General features: G+C 45.2%; 1 protein-coding gene across 3 annotated transcripts in view; it reads left to right on the top strand.

Annotated features, from left to right (window-relative positions):
* WIPF1 (WAS/WASL interacting protein family member 1) overlaps positions 1–23,716 on the top strand; it is a 120,310-nt gene that overhangs the window by 14,116 nt on the left and 82,478 nt on the right. Inside the window, exon 2 of one of the 3 annotated variants that reach the window (XM_082465439.1) lies at positions 23,360–23,442. The exons of the other annotated variants lie outside the window; for them this stretch is intronic. The gene's annotated coding sequence lies outside the window, so the exon portion shown is untranslated. The remainder of the gene's footprint in view (positions 1–23,359; positions 23,443–23,716) is intronic. 3 annotated transcript variants of the gene reach the window in all.

Below are 23,716 nucleotides of genomic sequence, written 5' to 3'. Positions count from 1 at the left end.
TTTTCATGGTGTTTGGAGTACCACGTTAGCTTTACTCCGAATCACCCACTTTAACACCTGACACCCATCACAGCCATACATTCTAAATGACCCCTAAGACTTCAGCAGTCTCTAATGAGGAAGAAAATCTTCCTAGAGTGTCACAAATGCTGCTTAGTATCATTGACTAGTGACACATGATGTTCTCAAGAATAAATGAATGGGGGCTTCCCTAGAGGCACAGTGGTTAAGAATCTGCCTGCCAATGCAAGGGACACGGGTTCAATCCCTGGTCCGGGAAGATCCCACATGCCACGGAGCAACTAAGCCTGTGCACCACAACTACTGAGCCCAAGTGCTACAACTACTGAGCCCAAGTGCTGCAACTACTGAAGCCCGCGTGCCTAGAGCCCACGCTCCACAAGAGAAGCCACCGCAGTGAGAAGCCCGCGCACCACAATGAAGAGTAGCCCCCGCTCACCACAACTAGAGAAAGCCCGTGTGCAGCAACGAAGACCCAGCACAGCCAAAAAAAAAAAAAAAAGAATAAATGAATGACATTCAACCTGTGGGGAAAGAGTATAATATTCAACTATAAAATGTAGAATCTTTCATAAAATCCCAGAATGTTGGACATGGGAAGCCAAGTGAAGATGAAGACCATTTTACCTAACCTCTTGGTAGAAGGAGAACCCCAGAGAAGTCATGTGACTTTCCCAAGGCCAATGGCTAGTTGGTAACAGGCCTGCTGAGTTCCAGTGCAGTTCTCTTTCCCCTGCCTGAGACTGTATAAAATATTCTGTAAGTGATCTTCTTATTAAATTACAGATGAAACATAGAATGGTCTATTTCTTTGCTGGGCAGGGCCAAGGTTAACACTGACTTAAAGATGTGAGGAATGCAGCTGGACACCTCCTTCAGGTACAGGACGCAGTAAGCCCAGGTGAGGAAAAGGCAAGGCAGGGTTCCAGTGGCAGCTGCTCCCAGGGAGTTTGCAGTACTGAGCCTCTGCCTTCTAGAAAGTCCCTGGTACCCTCTGCTCAAGTCTCTTTTGGAGGTTAGGGAATCAAACTGACTCGGCTTATAGCAGAGTTCAGTGAGGGATGTGAGGGAGAAGAGGAAATGGTCACTTCCTATCCATAAAGAAAAAATGTTTCTCAGAACCCTGCTGCTGTCAGGCAGCCAGGCCTTAGCCAAGCTCTGGCCATATTGGCCTTGGGGCCCGAGAGGCCTGCCCGCTACAGGGCTCTTGCTCCACTGCTGGGATGGAGAACATCGAGCCCTTCCTGGAAGAGGCTCAGGCAGCCTGCGGAGGCCTGCCCAGGGGACTCTGGGCAGCCCTGCCCCTTTCTGCAGCCAGAACCACAGGGCTCGACAGCCATTTCTGCAGACAGGGACAACTACAGGTCACCTTCGTACCTGCAGAGCAATGACCCAGGGATCCCCACAGGCAAGAATGGAGAGGAAGTCACATAAAGACAGAAACCCAGGCCTGGAAGGGCATCCAGAGCTGTTTTCCCCACCTCTGGGCTGTACTGCCTCAAAATAAGCCCAAAGTGGGCTGTAAGGTAAAATTGTCAGGGCTGATTTCAGCCCTGGTCAGTGTGATCCCACCCTCAGCAAAAGCATTTGGGGGGAATCGAGGGGCGTTCTCCACAGTGCCTGCAGAGACCTGGACCAGCAGTCCCTAAAGGTCCCCTCCCCAAGGGGCAGGACTGCTTTACTCCTTCAGGCCCCGCTGGCAGCTTATCTGGCCATCACTTCAAAGCCCAGGGAAGGACAGACTAGAATAGCTCTTCAGAGAGCAGGAGGTAAAACAAAACCCACTCCATTCTCAAGCCCGGTCCGATGTGGGAAGGTTTTCAGGGAGGTGCGCTGCTCTGAGCCCCAAGGGGCCTTTCCAACCTCAAATCCACAGGTCACTGCTCTTGGTCAGAGGGTAACAGGATCTTTGTGTTTTTCTGATGTGACCCGGAACCCTTCTGTTATAGAGTTAAGGAAGAAACCAGAGGCAGAGCTAGGATTCAAATTTAGAAGGTTGTGCTGCCCAGGTGTGCGGTCTCCGCGCCTTGGCTTGGCTAGAACGACAGTTTCGGTGACATGTGCTGTGCCAGCGGCAGCCGCCCCCTGTCCTGCCTCGCTGGTACGTGCAGGCTGCTGCGGCATTGCTGCTCCTCCCCCTCCTTAAGCCTGGATGGCGTGCGGAGTGGGAAAGTGGCTTCCGGCCTTCCCTCTGCGCGGTCACGGGGTACGGAGGGGACTGCTGTGGGCCAGCCCTGCTGGATGCAGGTGGGGCCCACCTTCTCCTGATCTTACCGTCCCAGCTCCAGTGTAAACTGATGAACTCTCACGAAACCAGCAGTGGCCTGCTTGCCAGGAGGAACTAGAGGGCAGCGTGTGCTTTAACTGACCCTGTTCAGTAAGTCAGCCCAGGGAGTTCTTCCTTTTTCCCCCCATGAGGTACCTCAGAAGGGCCCAAGGCACGAGAGCTGCACGAATAAACTCGGTCCTAGTACAGAGGCCACAGGCAGGAACCTTGTACTGTGAAGATTCTGGGGTCTGGGAATTTAAGAGACTACGCGTGGTTTAGAGTTTAAAAAAACAGCAAAAAGAAGCATGCTTAGAGTGCCTTATTCCTTGAATGTCAGATGTGACAGATCACAATGTCAGATGCCAGATGGCATCTGGGCAATATTTGAAAAGAAATCTCTCTGTGAACAGTGAGTACTCCATATAAAGAAGCATTATCTAAACTAGCGTTTCAAAACCTTTTTTGACCATGACTCACAGTAAGAAATGTATTCTTCTTTGAGATCCAGTATAGATAGATAGATTGATAATAGAAACAAAAGCTTTATAAAACAATTCCCATCCTTACCATGTGCAGTACATTTTTATTATTTTTTTTAAACGAAAAGAAGCAACAGCTGGTTGCAACCCATTAAATCGATTTGACAGCCAGATAATAGGCAGCAATTTGCAGTTTGAAAAATACTGATTTAAACAGAAATGTATCAGGCGTGTAGAAACCAATTCTCGTTGTAGCTCTGGCAGATCTCTGCAGAAGGAGATCCAGTAACACAGGCTTTGTAGTCCTTGAAGAGGTTTTCCTTGCGCTTCCAATCGCTGGAAGTTGGTGAGATGGTGATGGAGATGGAGGACCAAGGAAGGGAGGAGATGAAGCTGAGTTTTAATTCTACTCATACAGAGAACACTGAGTGTCCCTGATGCCTTGTCCTGGCGCAAATAAGACAGACCCTGCTTGTCCTGCAAAGGTGCTCACAGTTGACTAAGTGTACAGTCATCACCATCCAACACGGTTTATAGTGAAATGGAAGCATAAGCAGGGTGATACAGGGCAGCTGAAGCCCCTTCGTTCCGAGTTCCCTAAATGGAGGAGCCATGTTACAGGGAAGGGTATATATTCAGTGTTACATCCCTAGTTCTGTCTCACATATAATAAGTATTCAATAAATATTTATTGAAAGACCTTGTTATCTAATTAATACTTGCAATGAGACTAGTAATAATCCTAATTATTTATGGTAGTATTAAGAAAACATTTTTGAAGGGCACTTTAACACACTTGATTCATAATGGAGCATAAGAAGGGACAGGACAGTTTAAAAAGACCCCAAAAAGTTGGGATTAAAGAGCAGAACTGCTAAACCCCACCCAGGCTTCAGGTCCTCCGCATAGCAAGCCTTTAAAAAGTTGAGGTTGGGCTTCCCTGGTGGCGCAGTGGTTGAGAATCTGCCTGCCAATGCAGGGGACACGGGTTCGAGCCCTGGTCTGGGAAGATCCCACATGCCGCGGAGCAACTAGGCCCGTGAGCCACAACTACTGAGCCTGCGCGTCTGGAGCCTGTGCTCCGCAACAAGAGAGGCCGCGATAGTGAGAGGCCCGCGCACCGCAATGAAGAGTGGCCCCCGCTTGCCGCAACTAGAGAAAGCCCTCGCACAGAAACGAAGACCCAACACAGCCAAAAATAAGTAAATAAATAAATTAATTAATGTTAAAAGAAAAGAAAAGGAAAGAAAGCAGAATTCCCTAGTGGCAACAGGCAGAAGGCTGTAAAAAAAAAAAAAAAAAAAAAAAGTTGAGGTTTGTCTGCCCTGACTTGTAGGTGTGGGCGACTCATTGGTGGGTCTTGGGACAAGTTGCTCTGGCTCTTTGCTTGGAGGTGAGAAGTCAAAGTGGTGAGGCGCAAGTTGCCCCTGGCCAAGCAGGGAACACAGGCAGGAGTGCCTTCTGACTTTCCACCCCTGCACATCTGAAACTGCTGCGTCTACCCACTTGGGTCAAGCAGTTCAAGATGATGTGATTCAGGCCTAAATCACCCAAGGTTCTGGGTGGTAGGTTTCTGGAGAGAGGAAGGTGCTTGCAGACCACTCTCTGTCGGGTCCTAAATGGAGTCTTTCTTTCAAGTTCTGGACCAACCCAGCACTAACCGGGCATTAAGGCTCTGAAGTGGTCAGGAGCCGTGGAGACCCTGGTGTGGGTGCCACTGCAGAGTGGGAGGAGCTCCCTGGCGCCCTCTGAGCGGAGCTTCCTGTAAGGGTCCAGCCCCTAGGGCCAGCCTTCAGTATCTAGCTGGGCCTGTTCGTCCAGACCCCAACCTGCCATCCTGCTGCTACACTGAATTAGCTACAGGTCCTTCTTTCAAGCAATTGTGGGGCGAAGGGTGGGGGAGTGGGGAGTAGGCAGGGAAGCAGGGGTGTGAGGAGAGGAGAGGGAAAGACAACATGTGACCTGAGAAAAATACTTGAATAAGGATGGTTTCTGTCCAAATGAGGTCACCTCACTTGAAGAGCTTGGGCTAAGGAGACACCCCTAAAAGTAGGCAAATTTAACCTCAGGGTGACTGCTGTCCATTTTAGACATTCGTTCAAGTTTTACATGGCCCGAGCCTAGAGAGAATAGTTAGGGATGACCGGGAAGTAGGATCCAGTCACAAATAATAGGCAGCCCTTTGGCTCTGGAGCTTGAATACGGGCTTGGGACCTTGGATGCATGAGGGGCGTCACAGGATGGCAGGTACACCTAGCAAACTCCGTCTGTGTTTAATAATTTGCCTAGTTATTTACACCTATTTAAGATAAAAAACGTTCTTGGAGAAAACCAAATCTAAATGCAAAAGAGCATTCACAATAAGAAAGGCAGTCCCGGCGCCCCAGGTTCTAGCTCCAGCTCTGTCCCTGTCTGTGTGACACTGGGCCTCAGAGTCCTCATGGGTAAGTTGAGGGGGAGTGGGGATTTGGAGATGCTTCCCCAGATCTCCCTCAGCTCAAACACCCTGTGGCTCTCTGCAGCCCGAGACACGTTTTCTGGCAGGAGAGAGGCTGCCAGAGCTTCCTTCTCAGGCAGCCAATGAGTACATTCTTTCCTGTGCCCACATATGGAAGCAATTTCTAGATTATCCAAGGCACTTGTGCCGCTGAGCTCAACCAAAACAGAGGAGCTCGGCAGTGGAAAGTGGAAAAAGAGAAAAAAAACCTGTGTGCAGTTCTCTTACCTATGTACACTTTCACATCTGGAATCCCCCATGCGATTTGCCTATCGGTGCTATCTCAGGGGTGTGCCAGTGGGTTTGGGGCATTCCACAGATAAAATCAAAACTAAATGAGGATTGAGCTCACTGCTTCTCCCCTGAAGCCGAAGGCCTCTGCCTTTCCCCTCTGGAAGCTTATGGCTGGAGGCTGGGGAGGAGTGCAAATTCCAGAGTTTTGTTCCCACATTTATGGTAATCTTTCTCTCCCTCTCCAGTCTGTTAATAAGGACTATTAATGGCTTCATTCAAGGTTCTCTGTGAAGTTGAATTGGGAAACATTAGCCAAGTGCTTTGAAGGGGAAAATGTTTTATTAGTTCCTTCTCTGCCCAACCCTTTACTTACCTTCCTCTTCTGAACTCCTCAGGGGTTTTGGTAGTGGCTGAATGGTAGCTCTTGTCGCTTGTAAACCAGAGGCACGGGGCATTTGCTCCTGAATTTAGGTCAGGAGAGTGACTTTTTCTAGGGCACAACCTTATTCAAAAAGTCTCATCTGTGGTCCTGGTCCCCATAAACGTTCCTAAGGCCCTTATTTCCTCCTTCTCTCTCTCACCCTTGACCTTAATTCCTGGGAAAGAAGGTTACTGAAAAGGACATGTTTATAGAGAAGTGCTTTTTGTTCCCCTTTCAGTTTGTCTCTAACTTCTCTACTGCCTAATCCCCCACCAACGTTAAAATTTAAAAATTAATCTGTAAAGCAGTGATATTCTTCCTAGATATGAAATTCGAGTAATTAGAGCTTTATGAACGTTTACCAACGCTTGTTAAAACTGTTGCATCAATGTTCTCATAACGATCCAGGGTACCACCTCCAGATAACTTGATGGAAAAAACTCTCAAAATCAAGACAGTAGGCTGATGAATGCCGAAAGACTCTTAATGGGAACCACATTCTTTTTTGTTGTTCTTGCTGGGTCTCCAGCGTAGAGCCTTCTGGTCAAAGCAGCCCTCTTATTCCCTTCAGAGAGCATGTTTACGGCTCTGGTTTGCTTCATCTGGGATTGCTGCTCTGGAGGACCAGAAATCAAACATGACGTGAAGATAGAAACACTTACGGGAACCTCACATGCCTGGCTGCCCTGTTTCAGGACGCTCAGATTAGCTCTGCTTGGCTGTGAATAGGGTGGTAATTCCACACATAGATTTCCCCCCTGTGGGATTCTTGCTTGTCTTAAAACAGCTAAACTTTGCCGCTCTATAGAACCATAATCAGGAATGTTTATTTTAAGCCCCATCTCTGCAGGACTCTGTGCTAGATTCTCCTCAGCACTGTTCAGAAAACGTCAGCCGACCTGCCTCTTGTCTGCCAGGTGCTGAGGGCCTGAAACCACACTCCAGGAGAAGAGTTGCTGAGTGCAGGCCTGTGCCTGCCACACACATGTGCAGTATTAACTCGGGGCCAGGTTAGGTACCTGTGCCAGCCAGAGCGATGCCACTCCCTGCTCTGCTCAGAAGGTGAAGACCATTCAGTTCATCTGTCCGTTCCCTCCAGGGACTCCTTCCCCTTCCAGGGCGGCCTCTTGTCTCTAACGCAGCCACAGACACACCCACCCAGACCCCAGGCTCCCACTGACCAATCCAGCTGAACCCACCTCTCCAGGTCGGTCGCCCCCAAACCTCACTCCTCTGCAGCCTGTTTTTGCTTCATCTCTTCACTCACCAAACATTTGCTCAGTGCTCACTATTGAAGCTTGCTGAAGGCAGGCTCCCTGTCTCTGTGGAATGTATGTTCTAGGAGGGAGAAACAGCAAACAAGTAACTCAGATAAATTAATGAATGCTTCAATAATTAACGCTTAGTTAATTACTTAGGTAGATTAGTAGTGATAAGGGCTGTGAAACAAGGCTGACAGGATGATGGGATGGAATGGTAGGGGTGCTACTTGAGGTACAAGCTGTTAAGGGGAGTTTATGAGAGTTGAGATATGAATGACAAGGAGCCAGACGTGAATATCTGGGGAGAAGTGTGCATCAGGCAGAGGGAATGGCGAATGCAAAGGCCCTGAGGTGAGAACAAGCTGGACAGGTCCCAGGGAAAGAAGGAGGGCTGTGAGGAGAGGGGGGGAGGACGAAGTCAGAGATGCAGGCCTGGCCACGTACTCTGCAAGGACCATACTCTAATCTAATAGGGTTTTAGCCCATGGAGTGATGCCACCTGCTGTGTTTCAGTAAAATCGCTCTTGCCTCCATCCCATCTCCACCCAGCTCTGAGCTCGTGGCCTCACACCCTGACTCACCCCTGCTTGTTGGTTAGGGTGCCCTCAGCTCTGCCCACCACGCGCTGGCCCAGCTCTGGCCCTCCCATGCCCGCTGCCCGAGTTCAGGCCCGTCACTTCTGCAGCCCCGGCACCAACTGACCAACCGTGCCTGGGGATTCAGAGGGTGGGTGAGTCAGTTGGCCCCGAGCTGGACTGAGCGCTGGGCAGAGAAGAGAGCGAGGTGCTTACTGGGCTGTGAGACCTTGGGCAGGCTCCTTGCCCCCCCCGACTTCAGTGCCCGCTCCTTGCAGGTGCTCTCTTGCTGTAAGCTGCAGCGGCCGGTGCCACCGTCACGGTAACGGTATTCATCAGGCGCTTGCTCTGTGCTGGGCTGTACTTGTATCACACTCACTCCTCTGAGACTGGCACTGTTGTCATCCCCATTCTACCGTGGAGGAAACTGAGGCGCAGAGAGGTTAAGTAACTTTTCCAGAGTCCCCAGCTAGCATGTGGTTGAGCCAGGATTCAAAGCGGATGGTCTGATAGCCCCATGTTCTAAAGCACTACCTTCCACTGCCACATGCAGTGGGGATGGCTGTTCCTTCCCAGCCGCCTGACAGTCCTGAACAAGGTCCTTTTCCAGAGTGCTCAGCCCAGAGTGCTGCCCTCACTGGGGACACCAGATGCCCCCTGCTCACACACTCAGCCTCAAGCAGTCAGCAGCCCCGTTGAGTTCACCGGGTTAGGGTGGCATCTCCAACGTCAGCCAAGCCAGTGCTGACTGGCCTCTCCAGGAGGAGCCCAACAGCCCCTTCCTAGTCGACCTGTGGAAAGCCCACTCTGGGCACATCCACTACCTGCCAAGTAACAGTCAGGAATAGTAATGGGGGCAGGTGATTACGGAGCACTCCCTACGGAATTCTTATTTTACCGATGGAGAAACTAAAGCACAACCTGCTTAAGGTCACAGAGCTAGTAAATGGCAGAACCAGGATTTGAACCCAGGCAGGTTGGCTCTGGTGACCCTTTAGAGTACAGTTCTTCATACTGAAGAATTCCACTCCTGTGGTTTCCACGTGGTGGTCCATACTCTAATCCTTGTAGCCACAGAATGGTCTAATTTTATTAACATAAGACAGACCTGTCAGTATTTGAAGACAACTGTCACATCTCTCTTGGTTCCAAACCACCACACCAAGCTCTCAGGGAGCAGTTCTACCCTGAGTCCCTTTCTTTCTCCCAGAAAAGCACAAAGAGTGCTTTGTAATTCTCCATCCAAATCCAGATACTTGTGAGAGGCAAGGGAGCACAATTAATAATTATGCTGGGACAACAGGCATAAATGTGGACTGTCCTGGGCAAACCAGGAAGTGGTTCGCCCTACCCCCAGGCACAGCAGAAATGCCACCACTTGGCATGCCTTCTGAGCGCTCTGTTTAAGTGGATCATGGGGAAGTTGAGCTGACTTTACACAGATGCATTATTGATGGGAAATCAGGTTTCAGGAGTCTGCCATTAGCCAGACTTCTTGCAGTGGAAAAGTGCTGGACGTAAGGTCAAGTCCCACAGTTGCCACTGTGAACTTGGATGAGTCACCTCCCATCCCGGCTCACTGCTTTCTTATCTGTAAAATAGAGGTTGATTATCCGGGAGTCCCTTCTAGTTCTAAATCTCTGATCCCACGTCAGCCTTCCCAACACAAGCAAAGGTCTAAGTTCTCACTTTGAAGCCATGAACATGGAACTTGGAGGTTTTAACCCATTTTCTGTCAGTTTAGCAGCTCTTCTACCAGCTTATTTGCCAAACCCCAGAGGTAGATTTTGAGAGTAAGATCCCCTTATCTTGTCTACTCTGGGGGTGTCAGTGAAACTGTGCTGAGCACTAATTATCTTCTTTAAATAATTCTTTTCCTCCGAGACAGCCATGGATTTTGTCGATACAAACACAGGAGATAGAAAATGGCCTCCAAGGAAAGTGCCTGTTGACTTACGGAGAAATGTCTTTATTTAAAAAAAAAAAAAGAAAACCTTTTATGTTCCCTAAAACCTGTACCTCTGAAATAATTTCAAAGTGTTTTCACATAATTTATCACATTAGATCCTGAAAATGGCCGTGTAAGATAGGTGTCATCTTCGTTGTCCGGATATTGAAACAGAGGCTCAGGGAGACGAAATGGCTTGTCTGAGGGCGCACAGCTGCTTAGTGGTAGGACTACGACTCAGATTCACGTCCGCAGGATCCTTATCTAAGAGTCTTTGGGCTGCACCAGTAGTTTTCACTTTGAGTTTTTTAGCAGAGAACTCATTTTTTTCAAGCAGAAGGGAAGCTTCTCTGGATAAAGTCGAGTGTATGTGCCTTCCGTGGTGCTCTGTGAGGGGGTCCCCCGCAAGCCGCACAGAGCGTGGCTTGAACAACCCTGCACTTTTCCAAGGTGCCTCACACTGTTTTGCCCTTTTCTAGGGTATAGAGTGCTTGTGGGATTCTGCCCAGTTTCACTGTACGTGAACTTGTTGCATTTAATAAGCTTCACCGTGATTCTAAGTCACCTGGTCAAACATCTGGGGGCTTGTGTCAGCTGCGTGGACATGGTCATTGCTAGGAGGTTTGACTCCCTCCTTCCCGCCCCCCTCCCCTAATCCCCAAGGCTCAGTTATAAACCTCTCCACCCTGTTTCTCCACCTTGCTCTGCGGAATCCCAGTCCCACCTGTACCATTCACAGACTCCTGTGGCCTTTCTGGATAGGACTTGCCTGCCTTCGTCATTCATCCACCCACCCAATAAACACATTAAGTACATACTAAATAAAATCATGTGAAAAGGCCCAGCCTAGCAACTGGCACATAAGGAAAATGAGTTCCCATCCCTACCACAAAGCTTGGTACCCCTTCATTTCCTTGTATCTGAGATGACTGGCTTTCCCATGACAATCTCCCAGGTCCCGTCTCTTGAGAAACGCTATTGCTCTTATGCCAGCCTTTTCTCTTCCCTTGAAGGTAAAAATGGGGTGCTTGGCTCATTTTCACTGCCTGCGTATCCTGTCCTCTCCCCACAGTCAAAGCACAAGTCTGTGCCTCCGCCAGAAGTTACCCCCCAAAAGAGGAAAATTTAGAGAACAAGCTTTCCATTCTCTGAGGTTGCTGGGTTGCAGGGAGCAGCCAAGTGGCATCGATTCACAGAGCCCCCCTATCTAGGAGAAAAAAAAGAGTGGGAAATAGTTCCCATTTTTTAAGTCTAGATTTCGCTCTCTCTCAGCAGCGTTTAAATGCTCAGTCTCACCAACTGACAGGACATGTAATAAATGCTGAAGGTTTATGTTTATGCTTAAGGTTCTGTTACTCTTGCTTAGAGTCTGGAGCTTTGCACACACTGGGAACTGATCCTCCTCTTTCAAAACATGCAGCATTCATGCTGCCAGATTTTTCTTAAATCTACTTCTTCAGTCTCCACCAGATAAGATTTATTAATTGGAGATAGTTTTAAAAGACATGATAGGACTTCCCTGGTAGTACAGTGGTTAAGAATCCGCCTGCCAATGCAGGGGACACGGGTTCGAGCCCTGATCCGGGAAGATCCCACAGGCGGCGGAGCAACTAAGCCTGTGCACCACAACTACTGAGCCTGCACTCCAGAGCCTGCGAGCTACAACTACCGAAGCCCGTGCGCCTAGAGCCCGTGCTCCACAACAAGAGAAGCCACCACAATGAGAAGCCTGTGCACCACAACGAAGAGTAGCCCCCGCTCGCCACAACTAGAGAAAACCCGCGCGCAGCAACGAAGACCCAACACAGCCAAAAATAATAATAATAATAAAATAGAAGACATGATATATTCTCAAAAATACGTTGATAATTTTACCTACTAGAGATCATTCAGAAACATCAAAGCATTAGTCCAGTATAAACTGTTAGAAAATATTTTTGACATTCTGTTTTTTGGTTTTTGTGAAAGACGGATACTTAGCTTAGACCCTCTTTCTTTTACGATGATCCTTTTTCTTTCTGAAAGAGCAGTAATTATGAGAAGCATCAATCCAAAGTTCCACCAAACCGCTGTAAATATAGCACTTTCTCTTCGTTCTGCCTATCTACGTGGGTTTTTAAAAAGAATCTAGCCATATCCTGGATTATGTGATAGTGCCTCAGCTGTCTCCATGGGACATCAGTATAGTGTGTGTGTGTATGTGTTTGTGTAAGTGATTGGATGCCTGGGCTAAAGTCATGGGTAGCTGTCTGTTTTACTTCTACTGATCATTTTAGTTTCTAGTCAAAATTGTCCGTTTTGTTCTTTGGGTGACTTTTCACACTGAACTGAACATCTGATGCTCAGTCCAGCTAAGCCAGGAGCCCCTACAATGTTCCAGTCTGCCCTGAACACAGCAGCCCCCATGCCCTCATCCACAGCTTTGGATCTACCCTACTGGTAAGTAAGAGGAAGTGGAACAGCAGGATGGACTGGTCACCTGCTAGTTTCCATTAGTGTCTTTTTTTTTTTAAATAAATTTTTATTTATTTATTTATTTATTTATTTTAGGCTGTGTTGGGTCTTCGTTTCTGTGCGAGGTCTTTCTCTAGTTACGGCAAGCGGGGACCACTCTTCATCGCAGTGCACGGGCCTCTCACTATCGCGGCCTCTCTTGTTGTGGAGCACAGGCTCCAGACGCGCAGGCTCAGTAGTTGTGGCTCACAGGCCTAGTTGCTCCGTGGCATGTGGGATCTTCCCAGACCAGGGCTCAAACCCGTGTCCCCTGCATTGGCAGGCAGACTCTCAACCGCTGCGCCACCAGGGAAGCCCTCCATTAGTGTCTTAATGTTCACATTGCATCCTTGGTTGGACTCCTTGATTTTTAATGTCAGACCAGAAATCCTTTAAAAAAAAAAGGTAGGGAAATCTTTTCATTGGAAAATATCTTAAAACCGAAGAAAATGACAGAGGAAAATTGTGATGTATTTTAAATGGAAGCTGGTGGTATGAGTTCCTCTATATCCTTTTAATGCTGTTGCTCTTTTCTTAGATCTGCCTTTTAGAAACTTTGACTTGTCTTTGCATAAAATTTATTCTGTGATTTTTGTATTCCATTTTATTTATATATTGAATTTATTATAGTTATGTGTTGGTATGTAACAAACCACCCCAAAACTTAGTGGCTTAAAACCACAATCATTTAATTGCTTACAATTCTGCAATCTGGGCTGGGCTCAGCTGGGCAGCTCTTCTGCCATTCTTGCCTGTGGTCAGTCTGGGGCTGCATTCAGATGGCAGGTTAGCTGCGGCAGGACTGAGCTGGGCTTCCCTTTTTCTCCAGGAAGTGACAGGACCTTTCACTTTCCAAGTGGCCTATCCAAGTGGTCTTTCCATATGGTCTTTTCAGCAGGATTGCTGGACTTTTTACATGGTAGTTAGAATAAGAGAAGCAGAAGCTGCCAGGCCTTCTTAAGGCTCAGGCCCAGAACTAGCAGGTTTTGCACTTTCTTTTTTTTAAATCAAGTCACAGGTACAGCCCAGTTCAAGGGGAGAGGACTACACAAGGTGTGAATACCAGGAGGCATGCTTCATTGGAGGCCAGCAGTGGAACAGACTACCCCACAGTAATTCTTCAATCCAATGATACTTAACAAGTGAATGTCATGCACCAGGCAGTGAGCATACAATGGTGAACAAGCAAAGCCTTGTCCCTGGCCTTATGGAGTTTATTAGTCTGTGGGGAGCACAGGAAATGAGGAATCAGAAAATTACCATGCCAGTGATGAGTGCTGGGATGGGAAGAGTGCTAGGGGCCCTGGGAGCACACCTGGACTTCATGGAAAGACAGAGGAGGCATCCTGTGGAGATGGCTAGAGGGCTGCTGGGAAAAGAACAGCATGCTCCCTGGCCAAGAGACAAGAGAAAATATGGCTCTTCCGTGGAGCTGAAGAAGTTTTGTGTGGCTAGCGAGTGGAGTGTGGAGAGTAGAGCTGCATGGGTATGTTCGGTGGGGGGAGGGGAGGAGTCACACCTCGGGTTCAAACAAAAGGCCCAAGAACTAAGCAGGAGCCTCCTCACTTATTGAGAGCCTGGTACGCCATGTTTGGACTAGACTTGATTTCAGTTGTGATAGGAAGAGAATTTTAAGCAGATTTGCCTTTCGGAGACATCATAGCTACATCATGCTGAGAATGGAAGGACCTGGGCCTGGAGACCCCAAGAAACTGTTCTGGGGCCAGGCAGGGGAGAGTGGTGGATGGCTCAGGGGACAAGTCCAGAGATACTAAGAAGTAGAATCTGCAAGTCTTGGTGATTGGTTGATTGGTTACAGGAGTGAATGAGAGGGAAGAGGCGAGGGTTACCTTCAGGTTTTTGGCTCGGGCGGCCAGTGATAGTCTCATCCGCTCCAGTAGGGGGAGCCCTGGAAGAGAGGCAAGGTTGGATCCCATCGAGGTGGGCTGGAAGTAGCAAGGAGAGCCAACTGGAATGTACCACGTTTGATTCCTTTGGGTTTTAGTCCACTGCAAACCTTTTTCAGACTAACATGTTGTGAGAACCTTATTAGAACCTGCTTCTTCTGCTTCCCTCCCCCACCTCTCTCACCCACTGTGTTGCTTTCTGCTTCTCTCCTGTCCTCCCATGGGGAAGAGTAGAGTGGCCAGGTCTGAGGCAGGAGTGTCCAAGGATGGCACCTTCTTGAACCTTTCACTTTGAGGGCAGTGGGTTGGAAACACTGGTGATGGAGAGTTATAGGATTTGAGGTTGGCAGCTTGCAGAGAGCAACTCAGGTCCCAGGGTTGAGAAGTGCGAAGGCAAGGGGATTTAGGACAAAATTGGAAAAAGGAGAAGAGAAAAAAAAAAACACGCAAGTTAAGGCAAGGAAAATGAATCATCTGAGGAGGAAATACTGAACAGAATAGAAAAAGCAAAGAGAAAGAGGCAGCCCCACAGCTATGACCTCTGTCATGGAAGACTCTAGAATCTTGTTCTTTCATGCCTCCTTTTCACATCCACATTCTAAAAGTTAGAAAAGTAAAATAAGCCTTTTTCCTGAAAGCCTCAGTGGGCCTTCAGATAAGCTTTCTTGTAATATATGAAAAAGGGAAATGAGCAGTTAATACACTAAGGTAACCTCTAGTCCTTTTGTGGAAGAAAAGGAACCCTAAGAAAGGGACATGCATACAAACCGTTAAAGTCAATTTTTAAAAAATTGTTGTCTGTTCTCAAGCGATCTGACAGAAAAATATCTGTAGCCTGAGAAGATGGGGAGAGAGCCTGTCCCTGGGATCAATTTTTAATAAACGTAAATGGTATAATAAATTATACATTGAGGAGTGGTGTAAAGCATTAAACAATGAAGGATAAATAATTTAAATGATTAAAAACTGCCTCTGTCATATGTTTGATGTATGAGAACTCTATTTGACTTTTCAAGGAAATAGAGGAGGATTTCTTTTTTTAAAGGGGATTTTTCAAAATAGATTTTTTAAAGGGAAAATCATGTGATGGTCTGCCGAGAGAGGGTGTTGAGCACAGAAACACCGATTTCCATGATCCCATATCTTGTGCTCGTTTGATAAATATGTGAGTTGTGCCTTGCTAGTGGATGGGATTCTATCAGGTGATCAATGGTGGAGGCACTGCCCATCTTCTAGAAGGCTGAGACAGATCTCCAGATCTCTTTCCCGGTGTCCAGAGAGATGTGGTCTGGGCGCTGGAGTACAGTGACCTTATACAGTCTTAAACTTCCAGTATTCTGTATAGGAGGGACTGTCTCTGCATATTCAGTGCCTCAGGTAAACTTCCATTTCTATCCCAAAATTAGAGTAACTGGATGGGTTATAACCAAAGAAGTGTTGACCAAGGCTTGCCCCCTTCTTGGACACCACTCACCTGTGGTTTAGGGGAGCCACATTCATCAAAAGCACCATATTATAACATGCAGTGGCTAAGAGCGCAAGTATCGGGGTCAAACCTGTCTGGGTGTGAACCACTGTGTACCACTCAGGAGCTTTATCACCTTTGTCAGGTTAATTAACCTCCTTGAAGCGCCATTTCCTTGTTTGTAAAATGGGTTCAGTAATACCCCAAAGGACTGTTGAGCATTAAATAAGGAACAAATGTCAGTAGCTTCGCTCAGTGTCTGGAACATAGTAAATGCTCAGTACATGTTTATTAACTACATAATTATATATTGAGGGTTTATTTTCTGGTCTCAGAGGAGTGCAAAATAGAACAATAGAACCAGGACAAAAAACTGTAAACCTAAGAAATATCCACCATGTAATCTCAATCAAAGATCGTAAGCTGTGGTCTAAGAGCCATTTCTGGAAAATGCAGTATTTTTTAAAAATCAAATTCAGATACCTTAAGGCAAAGGGCACATGTGCTTCAGTTAACCCCAGTCTGCAGTATTTCCATTGGCTTTTACTTCTCTACCTGCCCAGCTCTGATAGAAGTTTGAATTTGCCACCTCATGCTGAATAGTTAGTTCTATAAAGTTAAATTGATTTCCCCTAAGTTTCCTTAAGTGTTTTAATTTAGCTTGGGGCATCTGATTGCTCTATAGCCTTAGTGGAAATAGGGGAAAAAGTTTTTTCCCAACAGAATAATTTTGATAAAATTAAAGGCAAAACAGGCCAACAAATCTGCCAATTGTATATTTTGTTGTTCTTCCAAATTAATATTTTCCTAACATCCATGTCGGCATTTTATTGCCTCCCTGGCAATTCAGAATCTGATTATCCAGAAATATAATTGCAGGCACTTATGGTTGATATTCTGAAAACACAAATGCTGATCAATAAAAGTTCAAGTTCCAAATATTGGTGCACCAGACAACGGGAAACTGAAGGCTCACTCTAGGTATTTGAAATCATGGCTGCAAATATGTTGACACTTCTCCCATTGAGAGGTGGGTCTGTGTCCCCTTCCTTTGACTCTGGTGGGGGAAGGGGATTGTACTTCTTTTACTAAGAGAGTAAGACAGAAGTGGCCCCATGTGACTTTCAAGGCTAGGTCATAAAAGGCCATACTTCTGCCTTGTTCACTGGGAACACGGAGACTTGAGCCACCAAGTAAGAAGTCTAACTAGATGTAAGTGCTGTGGTGGTCAGTCTTGGTGAGCCCATCCTTTAGCCCTCCCAGCCTTGCATCAGACATAAATGAAGAAACCATCAAGGAAGTGGATTCTCCAGCCCTAGCCTTCTTGCCCCCAAGTTATCAATGATCCCAGCTAAGACCACAGATATTATGGAACAGAGACGAGTTGTCTCCATCATGACCTTTCTAAATTCCTGACCCACAGAATCCATGAGGATAATGAAATGGTGGTTTTCAAAGCTGAGTTTTGGGCTCATTTGTTACACAGCAGTAGATAACTAGAGCACTCACCCACCATGGTGGGCTGGCTGTATAGCTTGGGTAGTTACAGTATCACATCATTGTGTTTATAAGATCTTGACTGTAAGAACCACCTGGTCCCATCAAAATGTACCATATTATTGCTAGGTTTTTTCCATACAAGATAAACATGGGAGAGTGAGCTAATCAGTTAATAGATATGTATTGAACTGAGACCCAGTAATAGGTGGCAAACCGAGCTCTTCTGCAATTTTAGAGCTTGCTCAGAGGAGTATGTTATTGTTTTTCATTTAGCAGTAAGTCCGTGTCACCACCTCTAAAGTAGAAATAACAGCTTTCTTCAATGATGATGAATTAGGCAATGCATTAAAAAGGACTTAGGGTTTGTTTTTTGTTTTTTTAAAGAAAAACATTGTTAATACATATAAACACTTAATGTCATAATTATTTTAGGTTAATGGATAATGCTAATAGTTTGTGCTATTAAGAGCATTTACAAAGCAATCTGAGCATATACAGGAAAATTAGGCTATTAGGGCCTGAGGTAGCTTGTGCTTCAGAAGCAGCTGAACTGTAGTAACAGTCTTAGTACTTACATTTGGAACTAGTTTAGTGGTCTTTTTATGAACAGTCTGAATTCAGTCTGAATTTTGAAAATCAGGGTATGGCAGGTCACAGGGCAGATCCCTGCTGAGAGGCTGTGTGGAGAAATCTTTATTTTTTCTAATCGCTGCCTTTTCGGCCCAGCCAGCAACAGAGAAAGCCAGCTCCTTGTGGGTCAAAACACATACTCCTAGATCAGGGGTAGCAAATACACAGCACATGCAATGCCAGTAAACCAGGCTGTCTCTAGACACGTTAAGTTCACCATAGTGCTAGTCTCAAGTGTGCTTGTGTGGCCATCACACGTGAGTCCTCATGGCAGGCACCTGCTTGGCCATTTCTCACTGCCCATCCTTCTGAAGAGAGCCCATGGGCACCTTGAACCAGAACAAAGATCACTAGCACAGGTATGACTGAAGATAGATTGGTTGCTTTGTATTTGTCAAAGACTTTCTATCTTGTTTGGACACCACTCTGTTAAAAATATTGTCAGGGGGTGTACTGTTTATGTTTAATCCTAGAAAGAAAACTGAAAAGCTAGGAGATTTCATTTTTTTTTTTGACTGCTAAGGAGAGCAGTCGAGATGGTATTATGATTCAGTGAAAGTAGAAGGTCCAAGAAACAGTAGTACAGGAGATTGTAGAAGGAGGGACAAAGGGAATTTTATATCCAGTTTCACCTTAAGATCTATAAATTACTAGGCAGGTTAACTTAGAATTGGAATCAGCATTTTTCATTTTCAAGCTATTATACTTTGTGCATACACAGAGTGGACCGTTTATAAAACTGGTGAACTGGACTGTGGATTTGAGAATGAGGAATTCCTCTGTTCTTTGTTTTTGGGAGGCAGTGATCGTGCATTCATTCAGTAAACACCTGCAAGGTGCCAAGCCCCTTTCTTTCCCCTAACCTCCAGATGGACTGGTAAGGAGTGGTCTAGGGGATGACTGGTCCAGTGGAGTGAGGGGGTGAGACTCTACTGGGAGGGTTAAGAGGAAGGAAGGAAGGAAGGGAGGGAGGGAGGAAGGGGCTGACCTTCGACCAAGGCCAAGATTGGCATCACAGGAGACAGAACACCTCTCTCTTGAGGTGCTTATTGCCTTAAGTTTCACTCTTTACTTCAGAGATGTACTGAGACATGGAAAGTAATTTCTTTGTTTCGCTACATATTGTTCCAGATTTTTTGTAAGGGATGGTAAAGCAGGCTGCGGTGGGGAGCATGTCATTAGCACATTCTCACGTGTTAGGATAGTCACTCACCTCTGGGTATGCCTCCTCTTTTCCTTTAAAAGGGCCAATAATGTTCCAAACTTCCGGTCTCCTTTCGAGAGACATGAAACTATCACAGGCACAGGATAACAGTAAAATGTTGTTGTTGGTTTTTCAAAATCCGTCTCAAATCTTTCCTTCATCAACTTGGCATAAGGAGAACGTGAGGGAGGGACTGTCCAGAAGGAACGGTGGTTTATAACTGAGCCTTAGAGTCACTGCAGCAGCAGAGTTTCTGAGCTGCCGTTGTCAGGATGGGGAACCACGTTGAGATAAAGAAGTATCTGGTCCAGTGCAGTTCAGTGATGTTTACAGTTGTTGGCTAAGGTAGCAATTTCCTCTATTCGGAATTACTCTTGATCACTGTTTCCTTGGTTGACCTCCACATGAACTAGCTGGTTGCCATTTATGAGCCCTGGCATGTGAAAAATATGTGTTTTTGAAGATTGGCATAACACCCAGTGTGGCATGCCCGTGACAACCACAGATTCATATCCCTCATCTCAGGAGACTCGGGGCGCACTCATTGCGTGGAATGGTGAGTGAAATGGCTGTCACTGTGTATATTGTTTTTTCTCTCTGTTTCCTTCAAGCATAAAGAGTTGGATTTCTGTAAGTAAAATATGCCTGTTATTGCAACTGCGCAAATGAGAAACATAATCCTAAGATGTGTCTGTGCACTGTTAGCACAGTTTGGTCGTGGGTTCCTAGATTTTTTTCTTTACAATTTGGATAGCAAATTGGATTGCAAGACAGTTTATCATTAATGACAACCCAGGGTTGTGTTGGTGTTGCTTTGCTTTATTTGTTTTTGTAACCCTAAATCCTTGTCCTTAATCAAGCTAAATGAATTATTTTTAACCTGAATTTATACATTTAGTTGTACATTTAGTAGCACACCACTTGTTACAACTTATCTTCCCCCTGCATATTCCTTATTGCTTAGGAAAGCTTTACACCTATAAAGTCTAGTTACTAAAAATGTCAACGTATTTTGATGAATATTACAATTCATGGTGGTCATTTTCCAGTAAAAAGGGAAGTATAATTTATTAAAACAAAAACCATAAGCAGTTCATCATAATATTCCATTAACTCCTATTCTGCCTACACTTCCAACAGTGTTATTAATGATCCAGAGTGCCCCTAAGGTTAAAATGCAGTTTATATAAAATGTTCAGGAAACATATTTCAATAAGTACACTTATGTTATTAGATGCAGAGATGTTTGATCATTTTTGTACATACGTTTGTCCTTGGAAGTTAGTTGGTAGCTGCTATGTTGCTTTCAGTACAGTAAGTATATCATTGAGAGATATGCAACAGTAATTTAGCAAATAGCACCTTGTTTTATTTTAGGTACCTCTCAGAGCACCAACTTTATTTCTAGGCAAAAAAATAATAGGTAATTATATATAAAATGTATTGTTACTCATTCAGAATGACTGTGAGTAATTAATAAAATCTTGAGAAATGTTTATCTTTTGAAAGTTTACCTCATTTATAGAATCATGTAATTCAGCCTGTCTGCAGCCACTTCAAAATCCAAATCATAATCCAGAAAATATGTGATAAACACATGTGGTTGGGTTTGATGTTGCTCAGCTGGATATGACCCACACTCTAATTATAACCTGAATAAATCTAGAGACCCCACATGGTCCAGATCCAGCTTGGAGTCTCATTCAAAGAAAACATCAGAAAGCCAGAAAGCCTTGAAGAGTAATATATCTCTTTCATCTAAGGTTTTCTAAAAGGCATGGCTTAAAGGTGTTACAGTTCGCACCACATAAACAATTTCTCCAAAATTCTGTGTAGCCATCTGTTCCTCTCCCTACACTCATGGCCACTGCTAAACCTCTCTGTCTTTCTCATCCACATAGTTTTTCACTGGCTATGAAACCCTTCATCATTCAAAAAAAATTAATGGAGATATAATTCACAAACCATTTTCCTCCTAATTTTTTGATCAGACACAAATACATCCATCTCTTCCAAATTTAGAAGCATAAATGCTACACCACTTCCAAAGTTAGAGTATCCATATGGATTTCCTGTTCTACTTCCTGGATGGACTGTGCCTCTCTAGAATGACTGGAGGACCTGTAGCTCCACTGCCTCTGATTTCTGAATATCTTTTATTTCCTGTTTACCCAGCACCCTCAGAAATAAAGCCCATTGCTTGACTCTGATTGCATTTCTTTTTCTTTTTTAATAAATTTGTTTGTTTATTTATTTATTTATTTTTGGCTGCATTGGGTCTTCGTTGCCGCGTGCAGGCTTTCTCTAGTTGCGGCGAGCAGGGGCTACTCTTCGTTGCGGTGCATGGGCTTCTCATCGCGGTGGCTTCTCTTGTTGTGGAGCACGGGCTCTAGGCATGCGGGCTTCAGTAGTTGTGGCACACGAGCTTAGTTGCTCCGTGGCATGTGGGATCTTCCCGGACCAGGGCTCGAACTCGTGTCCCCTGCACTGGCAGGTGGATTCTTAACCACTGTGCCACCAGGGAAGTCCCTGATTGCATTTCTTGTAAGAAATTCTAATGTAGACTTTCCTAGTAAAATTTCCACCTACTAACAGTAACAGGGGCCACCATTTATGCACTGCACTGGCTAAGCTCTTTGAATGCAGCATCACACTCAATACTCAGAAGGTTATCTGCATGTTACAGATGAGTAAACTGGGACCCAAAGAATAACGTAATTCACTGCAACTAGTAAGTGATGGATCTGGGATTTGAACCCAGGTAGTTTGATTCCAGAATCCTTCCTTTTAGGAATGACCTGAGCTTGTTTACCCATTCTACCCTATTCTATGTGCTCTTAAATGTGGAAGGGAGGGATGCATCTGAGTAGGAAGATTGTGAAAACAGGCAATTAATTAGCTGTTCTCTTGGTCCCGTGTTATGTATATGTGTGAGAAAAACACAAGTCCTGAATCAGGGCTACAGATCTGCATAATACCCACTCATGATCTCTCCCAATAACCTTGGTTCACCTCTGAATTGTAAGATTGCCTTATATTCTTCTTTTCTCTATTCAGCCTAAAAGAAAGGAGCAAGAAATATGTGAGAGGGTTTTGGTTCTCAATACTGTCTACAACCTCTGGAGTTCTGTGTTTATGAGGCTTCTTAAAACTCATCCTGGGTGAATGTCAAGGCTTTCTGTGTGCCCCTAGCCAGTCTTTTTTTGAACAAGGGAATTTGCCATATCCTTTCAATGTTTTGATCAACAACAAAGATGAGTGAGGGGCCTAGTTATTTGGAATTAAACTGCGTGAAATTGGAAACGACCAGTTTGGTTGTTGGCCTCAGGTCCTGTAGTATGCCAAAGAATGACTCTTGTCAGGTAGGGCTCTGGCTTTAAAGACAGCTGGTCAGAGCCTCTGCTTGATGATTCTGGCTTAGATTACATTACAGTGGCATAATCAAATGTACCAGAGTGCAGTGCATCATCAAGAGAACTTTCTTGGCCTTTCATCTTCTTTTTAGCTGTTCCAAGTGCTCAGAAATGTGGTGCATGGTGTCTTTTTGCATGATTGCTAATGAGGAAAGCCTTTGGCATGACATAATGCTCCCCAAATCCCTGAGGGTCAGTGTAGAAACAATTGCTCTGGGGTCCGGCTGGACTGTTTGACCTACATTGTGAAGCACTGACTGCCAAGGGTGTGCCTTGCTGCAATTTCTCTCTGCACAACATGTATGTGGTGTGCATGGGTTTAGCTTTCTCTGAGACAGAAGTTTTGGTGTATGTTGGAAATGACACTGGACTTGTAGTCAGAAGCTTTGGGTTTAAATCCCAGTTCTATCACTTATTTACTTGTTTGAACAAATCCCTTCAACTCTTGGAATCCCTTAGTCTCCCCTTTTGTATTATGAGAATGCTTAAAAAAATATTTACTTCATAAAATTTTATGCGGCTAAATTAATTTTTGAAATATGTTAGAACAGAAACACTCTTTTAAGGTATTTAATCACTTCTTGTTTGTGATCCAAACCAGGATCTCAGTCCAGTAAATTGAGAGTTAATGGCAGGGCTTCAAACAGTTGCTTCACCTTTATCCCTATTCATCCCTCCCACTGGGATTCTCCATGAAAAATTAAATATGGAATTTTAATGTTAACCTTTATTCAAACACATGCACTTATAGAAACACATACAAAGAATACCTGCTTAGGTATTTTATGGCCAGAATTTTCTCCATCACCCCTGCACCTATATCAAAGTTTAAAAAAAGTGGAAACCACCTCCTTTTTAGGGGGAAAAAAGGGTGGATTCTTGTTGATTACTGAGCTTTCTTAACTAGACATTAAGAAACTCAGAATTCTAGCCTCCTAAGCAGGTCTAGCAACATTTATTTTCTCATTTGGATTCTTCACCTCTTTAGAGGGTATGTTTACATTCTTGTGATCTTACTGTTGCACTCTTACCTAATCCTAGATTAGATTTCTCAGCTGATGATGACTTCTAGTGACTGGAAGTGAAGTAGCAGGAAACTCACCCTGACAGCCTCCCTTCTACAGGTACTTCTACAGATCTCCAAAGTGCTTGCATGTCTCAGAGTCCAGAATTTGCAGAAGCATTCCTTAAGATGTTCCTGGCTATATCCCAACCACTGCCCCTCTACCCCACACTCATCCACAAGATTTGTGAAAGCTATAGTAGCCAGTCCTTGTTGTAGGAAGGGGGAAGGGAAGTGAATGGAGACCTGGTCACATACTCTTTTAGAAGGGTTTCTAATACCTATGTCGTGTCATTCCCATATATACACAAAATCTATTATTGTTATTAATATGA

This window comes from Balaenoptera physalus, assembly GCF_965194825.1.
Source record: "Balaenoptera physalus genome assembly, chromosome: 6".
Taxonomy (NCBI): Eukaryota; Metazoa; Chordata; class Mammalia; order Artiodactyla; family Balaenopteridae; genus Balaenoptera; species Balaenoptera physalus.
Note: the sequence above shows the minus strand (reverse complement) of the source record. Positions and strands in the feature narration are given on the sequence as shown.